We start from the raw sequence: 12,323 nt of genomic DNA on the forward strand, positions 1-12,323 counted from the left end.
ATATTCTCCTCCACGATCAGATCGTAGAAACTTTATTTTCTTGTTACGATGATTTTCAACTTCACTCTGAAATTCTTTGAACTTTTCAAATGTTTCAGACTTATGTTTCATTAAGTAGATATATCCATATCTGCTCAAATCATCTATGAAGGTGAGAAAATAACGATATCTGCCACGAGCCTCAACATTCATTGGACCACATACATCTGTATGTATGATTTCCAATAAATCTGTTGCTCTCTCCATTGTACCGGAGAACGGCATTTTAGTCATCTTGCCCATAAGGCACGGTTCACAAGTACCAAGTGATTCATAATCAAGTGGTTCCAAAAGTCCATCAGTATGGAGTTTCTTCATGCACTTTACACCAATATGACCCAAACTGCAGTGCCACAAGTAAGTTGAACTATCATTATCAACTCTGCATCTTTTGGTTTCAACATTATGAATATGTGTATCACTACTATCGAGATTCATCAAAAATAGACCACTCTTCAAGGGTGCATGACCATAAAAGATATTACTCATATAAATAGATCAACCATTATTCTTTGATTAAATGAATAACCATCTCGCATCAAACAAGATCCAGATATAATGTTCATGCTCAACGCTGGCACCAAATAACAATTATTTAGGTCTAATACTAATCCCGAAGGTAGATGTAGAGGTAGCGTGCTGACCGCGATCACATCGACTTTGGAACCATTTCCCACGTGCATCGTCACCTCGTCCTTGGCTAGTGTTTGCTTAATCCGTAGTCCCTGTTTCGAGTTGCAAATATTAGCAACAGAACCAGTATCAAATACCCAGGTGCTACTACGAGCTCTAGTAAGGTACACATCAATAACATGTATATCACATATACCTTTGTTTACCTTGCCATCCTTCTTATCCGCCAAATACTTGGGGCAGTTCCGCTTCCAGTGACCAGTCTGCTTGCAGTAGAAGCACTTAGTTTTAGGCTTAGGTCCAGACTTGGGTTTTTTCTCCTGAGCAGCAACTTGCTTGCTTTCTTCTTGAAGTTCCCCTTCTTCTTCCCTTTGCCCTTTTTCTTGAAACTAGTGGTCTTGTTGACAATCAACACTTGATGCTCCTTCTTGATTTCTACCTCCGCAGCTTTTAGCATCGCGAAGAGCTCGGGAATTGTCTTTTCCATCCCTTGCATATTATAGTTCATCACAAAGCTTTTGTAGCTTGGTGGCAGTGATTGGAGAATTCTGTCAATGACGCTATCATCCGGAAGATTAACTCCAGTTGAATCAAGTGATACTATACCCAGACATTTTGAGTATATGCTCACTGACAGAACTGTTCTCCTCCATCTTGAAGCTATAGAACTTATTGGAGACTTCATATCTCTCAATCCGGGCATTTGCTTGAAATATTAACTTCAACTCCTGGAACATCTCATATGCTCCATGACGTTCAAAACGTCGTTGAAGTCCCGGTTCTAAGCCGTAAAGCATGGCACACTGAACTATCTAGTAGTCATCAGCTTTGCTCTGCCAGACGTTCACAACATCTGGTGTTGCTCCTGCAGCAGGCCTGGCACCCAGCGGTGCTTCCAGGACGTAATTCTTTTGTGCAGCAATGAGGATAATCCTCAAGTTACGGACCCAGTCTGTGTAATTGCTACCATCATCTTTCAACTTTGCTTTCTCAAGGAACGCATTAAAATTCAACGGAACAACAGCACGGGCCATCTATCTACAATCAACATAGACAAGAAAGATACTATCAGGTACTAAGTTCATGATAAATTTAAGTTCAATTAATCATATTACTTAAGAACCCCCACTTAGAAAGACATCTCTCTAATCCTCTAAGTGATCACGTGATCCAAATCAACTAAACCATAACCGATCATCACGTGAAATGGAGTAGTTTTCAATGGTGAACATCACTATGTTGATCATATCTACTATATGATTCACGCTCGACCTTTCGCTCTCAGTGTTCCGAGGCCATATCTGCATATGCTAGGCTCGTCAAGTTTAACCTGAGTATTCTGCGTGTGCAAAAACTGGCTTGCACCCGTTGTAGATGGACGTAGAGCTTATCACACCCGATCATCACTCAGGGAGAACACTTAGGGAGAACACTTTTATCTTGAAATTTAGTGAGAGATCATCTTATAATGCTACCATCAATCAAAGCAAGATAAGATGCATAAAAGATAAACATCACATGCAATCAATATAAGTGATATGATATGGCCATCATCATCTTGTGCTTGTGATCTCCATCTCTGAAGCACCTCCATGATCACCATCATCACTGGCGCGACACCTTGATCTCCATCGTAGCATTGTTGTCGTTTACGCCATCTATTGCTTCTATAACTATCGCTGCCGCTTAGTGATAAAGTAAAGCAATTACAGGGTGTTTGCATTTCATACAATAAAGCGACAACCATATGGCTCCTGCCAGTTGCCGATAACTTCGGTTACAAAACATGATCATCTCATACAATAAAATATAGCATCACGTCTTGACCATATGACATCACAACATGCCCTGCAGAAACAAGTTAGATGTCCTCTACTTTGTTGTTGCAAGTTTTACGTGGCTGCTACGGGCTTAGCAAGAACCGTTCTTACCTATGCATCAAAACCACAACGATAGTTTGTCAAGTTGGTGCTGTTTTAACCTTCGCAAGGACCGGGCGTAGCCACACTCGGTTCAACTAAAGTTGGAGAAACTGACACCCGCCAGCCACCTGTGTGCAAAGCACGTCGGTAGAACCAGTCTCGCGTAAGTGTACGCGTAATGTCGGTCCGGGCTGCTTCATCCAACAATACCGCCGAACCAAAGTATGACATGCTGGTAAGCAGTATGACTTGTATCACCCACAGCTCACTTGTGTTCTACTCGTGCATATAACATCAACGCATAAAACCTGGCTCTGATACCACAGTTGAGAAACGTAGTAATTTCAAAAAATTCCTACGCACACGCAAGATCATGGTGATGCATAGCAACGAGAGGGGAGAGTATTGTCCATGTACCCTCTTAGACCGATAGCGGAAGCGTTATAACAACATGGTTGATGTAGTCGTACGTCTTCACGATCCGACCGATCCAAGTACCAAACGTACGACACCTCTGAGTTCAGCACATGTTCATCTCGATGATGATCCCCGGACTCCGATCCAGCAGGGTGTCGGGGATGAGTTCCGTCAGCACGACGGCGTGTTGACGATGATGGTGTTCTACCGACGCAGGGCTTCGCCTAAGCACCGCAATGATATGACCGAGGTGGAATATGGTGGAGGGGGGCACCGCACTCGGCTAAGGAACGATCACAAATATCAACTTGTGTGTCTTGGGGTGCCCCCCTGCCCCCGTATATAAAGGAGCAAGGGGGGAGGCCGGCCGGCCCTTGGGGCGCGCCAAGGAGGGGGGAGTCCTCCTCCTAGTAGGAGTAGGACTCCCCTTTTCCTAGTCCAACTAGGAAGGGGGAAGGGGTTAGGAAAGAGGAGGGAGAGGGAGAGGGAAAGAGGGGCCGCGCCCCCCTCCCCTGGTCCAATTCGGACTCCCCATTGGGGGGGTGCCATCTCCTGGGCTGCTACCCTCTCTCTCCCCTCAGGCCCACTAAGACCCAATACTTCCCCGGGGGGTTCCAGTAACCCCTCCGGCACTCCGGTTTTCTCCGAAATCACCAGGAACACTTCCGGCGTCCGAATATAGTCGTCCAATATATCAATCTTTATGTCTCGACCATTTCGAGACTCCTTGTCATGTCCGTGATCACATCCGGGACTCTGAACAACCTTCGATACATCAAAACATATAAACTCATAATGAAACTATTATCGTAACTTTAAGCGTGCGGACCCTATGGGTTCGAGAACTATGTAGACATGACCTAGAACTGTTTCCGGTCAATAACCAATAGCAGAACCTAGATGTTCATATTGGCTCCTACATATTCTACAAAGATCTTTATCGGTCAAACCGCATAACAACATACGTTGTTCCCTTTGTCATCGGTATGTTACTTGCCCGAGATTCGATCGTCGGTATCTCAATACCTAGTTCAATCTCGTTACCGGCAGGTCTCTTTACTCGTTCCATAATACATCATCTCACAACTAACTCATTAGTTGCAATACTTGCAAGGCTTAAGTGATGTGCATTACCGAGAGGGCCCAGAGATACCTCTCCGACAATTGGAGTGCCAAATCCTAATCTCAAAATACGCCAACCCAACAAGTACCTTCGGAGACACCTGTAGAGCACCTTTATAATCACCCAGTTACTTGTGACGTTTGGTAGCACACAAAGTGTTCCTCTGGTAAACACGATTTGCATAATATCATAGTCATAGTAACATGTATAAGTCATGAAGAAAGCAATAGCAGAAAACTAAACGATCAAGTGCTAAGCTAACGGAATGGGTTAAGTCAGTCACATCATTCTCCTAATGATGTGATCCCGTTAATCAAATGACAACACATGTCTATGGTTAGGAAACATAACCATCTTTGATCAACGAGCTAGTCAAGTAGAGGCATACTAGTGACACTCTGTTTTTCTATGTATTCACACAAGTATTATGTTTCCGGTTAATACAATTCTAGCATGAACAATAAACATTTATCATGATATAAGGAAATAATTAATAACTTTATTATTTCCTCTAGGGCATATTTCCTTTAGTAGCCTCTCGGAACTATCTCCAAACATAATTCGCGAAGGTCCTCGGCTAACTCCCTTGGTAATCCTCCGGTCATGAGTGTGTTGACATGGCTCTGACGGCTCAACGCATCGGCCACTACGTTAGCATTTCCGACGTGATAATGTAATCTCATATCATAATCCTTGATGAGTTCCAACCATTCCTTTGCCTGAGATTTAGCTCCTTCTGCGTGAAAATGTACTTCAAACTCTTGTGATCCATGTACACTTCACAATGGTTTCCGATGAGAAAATGTCTCCATGTCTTCAATGCATGTACTACGGCCGCTAACTCCAAATCATGTGTAGCATAATTCAGCTCATGGGGCTTAAGCTGTCGTGAAGCATATAAAACAACTCTTCCCTCCTGCATAAGCACTGCTCCTAGTCCTTGACGTGAAGCGTCGCAACACACCTCATAATCCTTGCGCTGATCTGGCAAAATCAACACTGGTGATGTAACCAAACGTTTCTTCAATTCCTGGAAAATGGCCTCACATTCCTCAGTCCAATTGAACTTGGTATCCTTCTTTAACAACTCCATCATAGGCTTCACAATCTTCGAGAAATTCTCAATGAATCTCCGGTAGTATCCTGCCAGCCCAAGAAAACTTCGGATCTCTTCAACTGTTGTTGGTGCTACCCAATTTGTCACAGTGACAACCTTGGTGGGATCTACTGCTATTCCTTCTCCGGATATAACATGTCCGAGGAATCCAATTTCCTTCAACCAAAACTCACATTTGCTGAACTTGGTGTATAACTGATGTTCTCTGAGCTTCTCCAGTACCAAACGCAAATGCTCCTTATGCTCCTCTTCATTCTTCGAGTAGACCAAAATATCATCAATGAACACCACGACGAACTTATCCAAAAACTCCATAAACACCTTGTTCATCATGTTCATGAAATATGCAGGTGCATTAGTCGGACCAAATGACATAACGGTATACTCATATAGCCCGTACCTGGTGGTAAAAGTTGTCTTAGGTATATCCTGCTCTCAAATCTTCAACTGATGGTATCCTAATCGCAGATCGATCTTGGAAAATACCTTAGCTCCTTGCAATTGGTCAAACAAATCATTGATCATCGATAGTGGGTACTTGTTCTTGATGGTAACTTCATTCAATCCTCAATAATCAACAACCATCCTTAATGATCCATCCTTCTTCTCAACTAGAAGCACTGGTAATCCCCAAGGTGAAGAACTTGGGCGAATATAGCCTTTATCCAATAACTCCTTAATTTGCTTCTTAATTTCCTCCAAATCTTGTGCGGGCATCCTGTATGGTCTCTTAGATATTGGCCCTGTGCCTGGAAAAAGCTCGATCAAAAACTCAATGTCTCCATCCGGTGGCATGCCTGGCAACTCTTCTGGAAATACATCAGGGAAATCCTTCACCACTGGTACTTCCTCTTGCACAACTCCTGATAAGGAATTTACTTGTGTCCTCTTCGGCTCATGCCGTGATACATACTTGATCCTTCTTCCTTCTGGGGTTGTAAGAAAAATCGTCTTACTGGCGCAATCGATGTTTCCTCCATACATCGACAGCCAATCCATACCCAAAATTACATCCAAACCTTGTGATTCCAAAATGATTAAATCCGAGGGAAAAACATGCCTACCTATACTCAATGGTACTTGAAAACATCCTCGACTGGACATATACTCCGCTCCTGGTGAGCTCACTAACATAGGTGTTCTAAGAACTTTGGTGGGCAGTTTATACTTATCCACAAATCCCCTTGATATGTATGAATGCGATGCACCAGTATCAAAAAGAACAATTCCAGTAAATGACTTAACCAAAAACTTACCTATTACTGCATCTGGCTGGGCTTCAACCTCCTCCACATTAACGTGGTTCACCTGTCCCCTGTTAAAAGGGTTCGGCTTCTTTCCTGAGCTTCCATTGCCATTTCAATTCTGGGCTTCAAGACATTCATTGGCATAATGTCCAGTCTTCTGGCACTTAAAGCAAGTGACTTGGCTCAGGTCTCTCTTGGCCAGGGTTGACGGGTTGGTATGGTTCTGGCCGTTGCTTCCTCCATTCCCGTTACCATTCTTGGGGCCATTATGGTTGTGCGAGCTACCTCCTCCATGGGTATGCTGGAAATGTCCTCCCGATTTCGGGGTAAAACATGGCTTCTGCTGAGCTCCCGAATTGTACTTCCCTTGTCCATACTTCCTCTTGCGGTTCTCAATCTGCTGCTGCTTCCCTTCAATCATAAGAGCACGATCTACCAACTCCTGGTAGTTGTTGAAAGTTGCTACCATCAACTGCATGCTCAGCTCATCATTCAGTCCTTCCAGAAACTTCTCCTGCTTAGCTGCATCCGTAGCAACGTCATCTGGGGCATAACGTGCTACTTTACTAAAGTCATCCACATACTGGCCAATTGTACGTCCTCCTTGGCGCAAGTTGCGAAACTCATGCTTCTTCATGGCCATAGCTCCTGCTGAAACATGGGCAGTACGGAAAGCCTGCTGAAACTGATCCCATGTGACAATGTCGATAGGATAAGTGGCTGTGAAATTCTCCCACCATGATGTTGTGGGTCCTTCCAGCTTATGTGCGGCAAAATATACCCTCTCTGCATATGTGCATCCTGCAGTGGTTAACTCCCTTGCTGTCTTGCGGAGCCAATCATCTGCAACAATCGGCTCGGTGCTACTGGAGAACACCGGCGGATTTAGCCTAAGAAAACGGGTTAAGTGATCAACAGGTGGTGGCGGTGGTGGGTTGTTGTTGTTGTTGTTCCCCTGATTCTGATTTTGGACTAGCAACTGCATCAATGCATTCTTCTGCTGGATCAACTGAGTGAGCTCCGATGGGAAAGCGAATCCATTGTCGCGTCTCGGAGGCATCTAAGGGTTTTAGAGAAGATGAGAATATAGAATAGAATGAGGTCTAGAGGGAAAACACTACCCATATGCACATGAGACAAATGCAAACAAAATCACTTCATTCAATCAAACAAGGGCATACAATGGTCTAACTAGCGTTATAAAAGTGCTCGGACTATACTAGATACATGGGGGATACTACTACTGTTATGGTGGTCGACTAGAAAAACTACTCTGATGAAGATTCCATGATATCTGCTCCAGCTTCATCAACATAGTCATCATCGCTATCGTCTGGGTCCGAGTCGTTGTCGTCGATGATGATGTAATTCTCTGGACAAGTACAATCATCTTCTCCTTTAGTTGTGGGAAATCCCATGAACACTTTTAGCTTCTTCTTCAGATCATCATTCTTCTCCACTAGTGTTGTTATTTCCTCCTCATATCCATCGTGTGTAGACTTGAGTTCTTTCTCCAGCTCCGTGATCTTGGTCATGGCCTTCTTCAGGTCTAACATGCATGCGCACATCTGGTTCTCCAGGCGTCGAATGTGCTGGTTTAACTCCTGGATGAAAGCTGCAATTGATCTATCTTTCCTGGTGCTGATCATCTCCCATTGCTCATCTCAGCACCCACAAATCTGGTAGATTGTATCCTTGAGATCCTTGTGGTAAACTTCTCCAATGCATCCCATGGTGATGTGGGCTGCCATGCTCTTTCCTAGACTCCAGGTTGGTGCATCAAAGGAAAAGTCTATGGGCTCAGTGAGAGGCATGAACGTCCTTCACGGGACTTGAACTTGAACCGTCCAACGCTCCTCTTCAGGTAAAGTGGCGTTGTAGGTTCCGGTGAAGCTTGGTACTCCGATGTTCAGGTATCTAGTGACTTCCTTTAGGTGACGTCCAAAGGGTGTATCTTCATCCGGTTGCATGAACTTGTTCCTTGCATCCGCCATCCTAAAAGAGTAGAAAAGATGAGGAGTCAGAAATGAGAAGAGTGAGTAGTGATCTAGGGCTTTAGCTTAGTGGTCGTGTCCTATAGTCAGTGTGTGCTCTGATATCATCTTGTAGCGACCAGACCTCAAACAGTCTGATCTCTATGATTTAGTGTCATCCCTGGATCAGTAATGCTGACACGCACAGTACTTGAAGGATTTATAATGGAGTAGCAATCACACACTTATTACATCAAATTTCTCAAAAGAGAACTTATTACAATAAATATGGCTTAAGGCCATCTAATAACGATAACAACGGAAGGCTTGGAAGATAAGCGAGTCCATCAACTCCAACGACATCATTGGGTATAGAACCACGACCTAAAAGCACCTTACTCGTCGTCTGAAAAGTCTGCAACATGAACGTTGCAGCCCGAAAACGGCTCAGCACATGAAATATGCTGGCAATGTAACACATAGAGAGTAATGAAGGAAATAAAGCTATACTACATGCATATATGGCTGGTGGAAAGCTCTATGCTTACAGTTTTTGCGTAAAGCCAATTTTTCCCTACTACAAAGGAATAAATTTTATTTAACTATCACGGTGGTTGTTAAACATTGAGAGTGTAGGCACCCTCTCAATCCCAATTAAACATCATTATTAAAACCCAACAATATTAATTAAAGTAACATGATGAGATTCACATGATAATCCAAGTACTAGATACTCAAGATGTCCATAACCGGGGACACAGCTAACCATGATTAGTTTATACACTCTGCAGAGGTTTGCGCACTTTTCCCCACAAGACTCGATCTCCTCCGTTGGGATTCTCGCACTACATGGTGTTTGAAAAACGGATGACTGGGACATAGTCTTTCAGAAGCGCTAGCACCTTACGATCGTGTAGACAATTATACCTACTTTCCCCTACATCTGCTAGTCTACCACTGTAAGAGTTCGCACGACTTAATCAACTATGCTAGAGCCCATAGTAGCTTGTGGCTGCACACGGAAGTTTCTAGCATGAATAATCTCATGATCCCTTTGAGCCTGGGTGGCGGTCCATAAAGAAAACAGGCAATCGCTGGAATACCCAGGTGCCTCAATCCACCCATATGTGTATTAAAGTTGCCACCTTAGATAAACCATTAACTTAACAATTCTCACATCTGTCATGGATACACTCACCCAATCCACGTCTACTAGCATAGCATGGCATAATAAGCAAACCTAGAGTAACTCCCAAGGGTTTGATAATAAAACAGGTAATAGGTACTACCTCATCTACTTCCCAAAACCCACATATTAATCAGATCCTAATCATGCAATTGTTTGAGGATTGATCTAATGCAATAAAACTGGGTAGTAAGAGGTATGATCAAAGTGTTACTTGCCTTGCTGATGATCCAGGAAACCTAGAGATTCAAAGTAGCAAGTGGCGCACTCCGGGTACTCTATCGCAAACAAACAAGCATACAATAAGTACTCTTCTGATGCATGGATAAAACTCAAATAAAAGATCTAACCAGAAAGTTCAACTTAAGATCTTCGGTTTGCAAAAAGAATAAAATCAAACAAAACAACGAAAGTCAAACGGCGAAAGAAACAAGATTTGTTTACTAATCTGGACCTAAGTCAAATTTTACAGAAGCAAAAACTTGTTTGAGTTGATTAATCGGAAAGAGGGTTTCGAGACGAAACTCTAGGCACTTGAATCGCCTGATTCCGATAAATGAGCGAAAAGTTATACTAGAATGAAAATCGGATCAGAAATCGCGATCAGAAATAATCGCGGAAAATCCGAGAAAAAGAAAAACTGACGAACAGGCTAACGAATGAACGTTCACTGTCTGCGGCTAAACGATGAAAACCGTTCGTTAAAACGAACGCACGGACGAACGTCCGCTAAATAAACTAAACCGAAAAAAATAGATCTAGTTTTTTTTTAAAAAACCGAACGAAAAACCGGCGGAAAACCGAACAGTTTTCTTGAGGAAAACCGCCGGCGGCGGGGCAGTGGCTACCTCCGACGAGGGGGCGGCGGGGTCCGGCGGGGTCGGGGGGCGGCGACGGGGTCCGGCGGGATGGCGGCGGGGCGGCGGCGGCGGGCGACGCGGGATCCGGCGGCGGCGCGGCGGCAGCGGCGGCGGCGTTAGGGTTAGGGTTTGGCGCAGGGTGGGCTGAGGCTCGGGTGGGCTCGGGGCGGCGCCTTATAAAGGCCCGGCCAGGCGGAGTCCTGGCCAAACACGGCCCAAAGTCGGTTTCGTTTTTTAAATACTTTCACGTAGAAAAACAAATAAAAGAAATACTAAACAGACTCCAAAAATCTCGAAATAAATTTTCCCCGGCTTCTAAAATCAAGCCGGCCAAGATGAACATTTATTTGGGGCCTAAATGCAATTTTGAAAAACTTGCATTTTTCCTAAATTCAAATAAAATAGCAATAAACTCCAAAATAAAATCTTATTTGATTTTATTATCAAAGCCTCAATATTTCTTTATTTTGAGAAAGTCATTTTATTCCCTCTCTCATATTTTTTTATAAAAATAATTGAAGATGAAATAAATAAAATCAAATGATCCTATTTTCAAAATTTTAGAAAACTCAATTATGAAAATAATGAAATTCGCAACTCTCTCCGTGGGTCCTTTAGTTGGGTAGAATTTCTAGGATCGAGCCAAAATGCAATAAAATATGATATGCAATGATGATCTATGTATAACATTTCAAATTGAAAATTTGGGATGTTACAAGTATATACGTACGTACACGTTCGCGACCAGGATGACAATGCTACGTACGCTTCGACCAGGTGGGTCCCGACTGTCAGGCACTTCCTTGCGTGCGAAAATGTAGCTGGTGGGTCCCAGCAATCAGGGGGGTGAATCGTTTTTTTTGCCCGGACGCACTTCCTTGCGTGCGAAGATGTAGCTGGTGGGTCCCAGCAGTCAAAGGGAAACGTTTTTTTCGTGAAATACGCTGGCCCGTCCGGTGGGTCCCCACTGTCAAGGGGAGGAATAATTATTTTGCACGTAATAAGGAGGCACTTCCTTGTGGCTGTCGTGGACCAAGTTGTCAGCCTCTCCACGCACAGTACTCTTTCGATGGAAGTCGGTCATTGACCACATTGACCACGCCGCGCCGAGAGCACCACGGCGGTGGACGACGGCGAGGCCTAGGAAGGGGACAACACGGAGTCGGGGAAGACATGACAGTGGATGCCCATGCGTAGAGGAGTATGAGGGTTCACTCATTCGGTTGCGGTGTGAGGCAGTCGTCGCCGCAGAATAACAGGGGGTGTGGGTGAGTGGAGGGATGGCCTGGCCAGCGGCGGGAGTAGCAGGGGCGGTGAGGCCTCCGCGGCATCATAGTTGGCCACGGGAGGCAGGAGCAGGCGGCACGATCGGCGCTGCTTTGGGCGGCTGGAGCAAGAAGACCAGAGGTTGAAGAAGCACGATGGTCATTGGATGGAGATCGTACGGTCACTGCAGCTAGAATCGTTCATATTGACTAAGTTGACAAAGCCCTCCGTCCCCGTCAACTTAGTGGGCCCACAATCAGCTTCCCGCCAAGGTGGGTCCCAGCTAGTAGGGGGAGTATTCATTTTTTCTGCTTAATAAGGAGGCACTTCCGGTGGGTCCGAACTAACAGCGGGGGGAATGTTTTTTTCACGAAATATGGTGGCCCGTCAGGTGGGTCCCAGTAGTCAGGGGGCAAACGTTTTTTTCACAAAATATGGTGGCCCGTCCAGTGGGTCCCTGCTGTCAGTTGGAGGAATCATTATTTTCCGCGTAATAAGGAGGCACTTACTTGCTGCGGCCGTGGACCTAGCTGTCAGACT

The sequence above is a fragment of the Triticum aestivum genome, chromosome 2B, assembly GCF_018294505.1.
Source record: "Triticum aestivum cultivar Chinese Spring chromosome 2B, IWGSC CS RefSeq v2.1, whole genome shotgun sequence".
Taxonomy (NCBI): Eukaryota; Viridiplantae; Streptophyta; class Magnoliopsida; order Poales; family Poaceae; genus Triticum; species Triticum aestivum.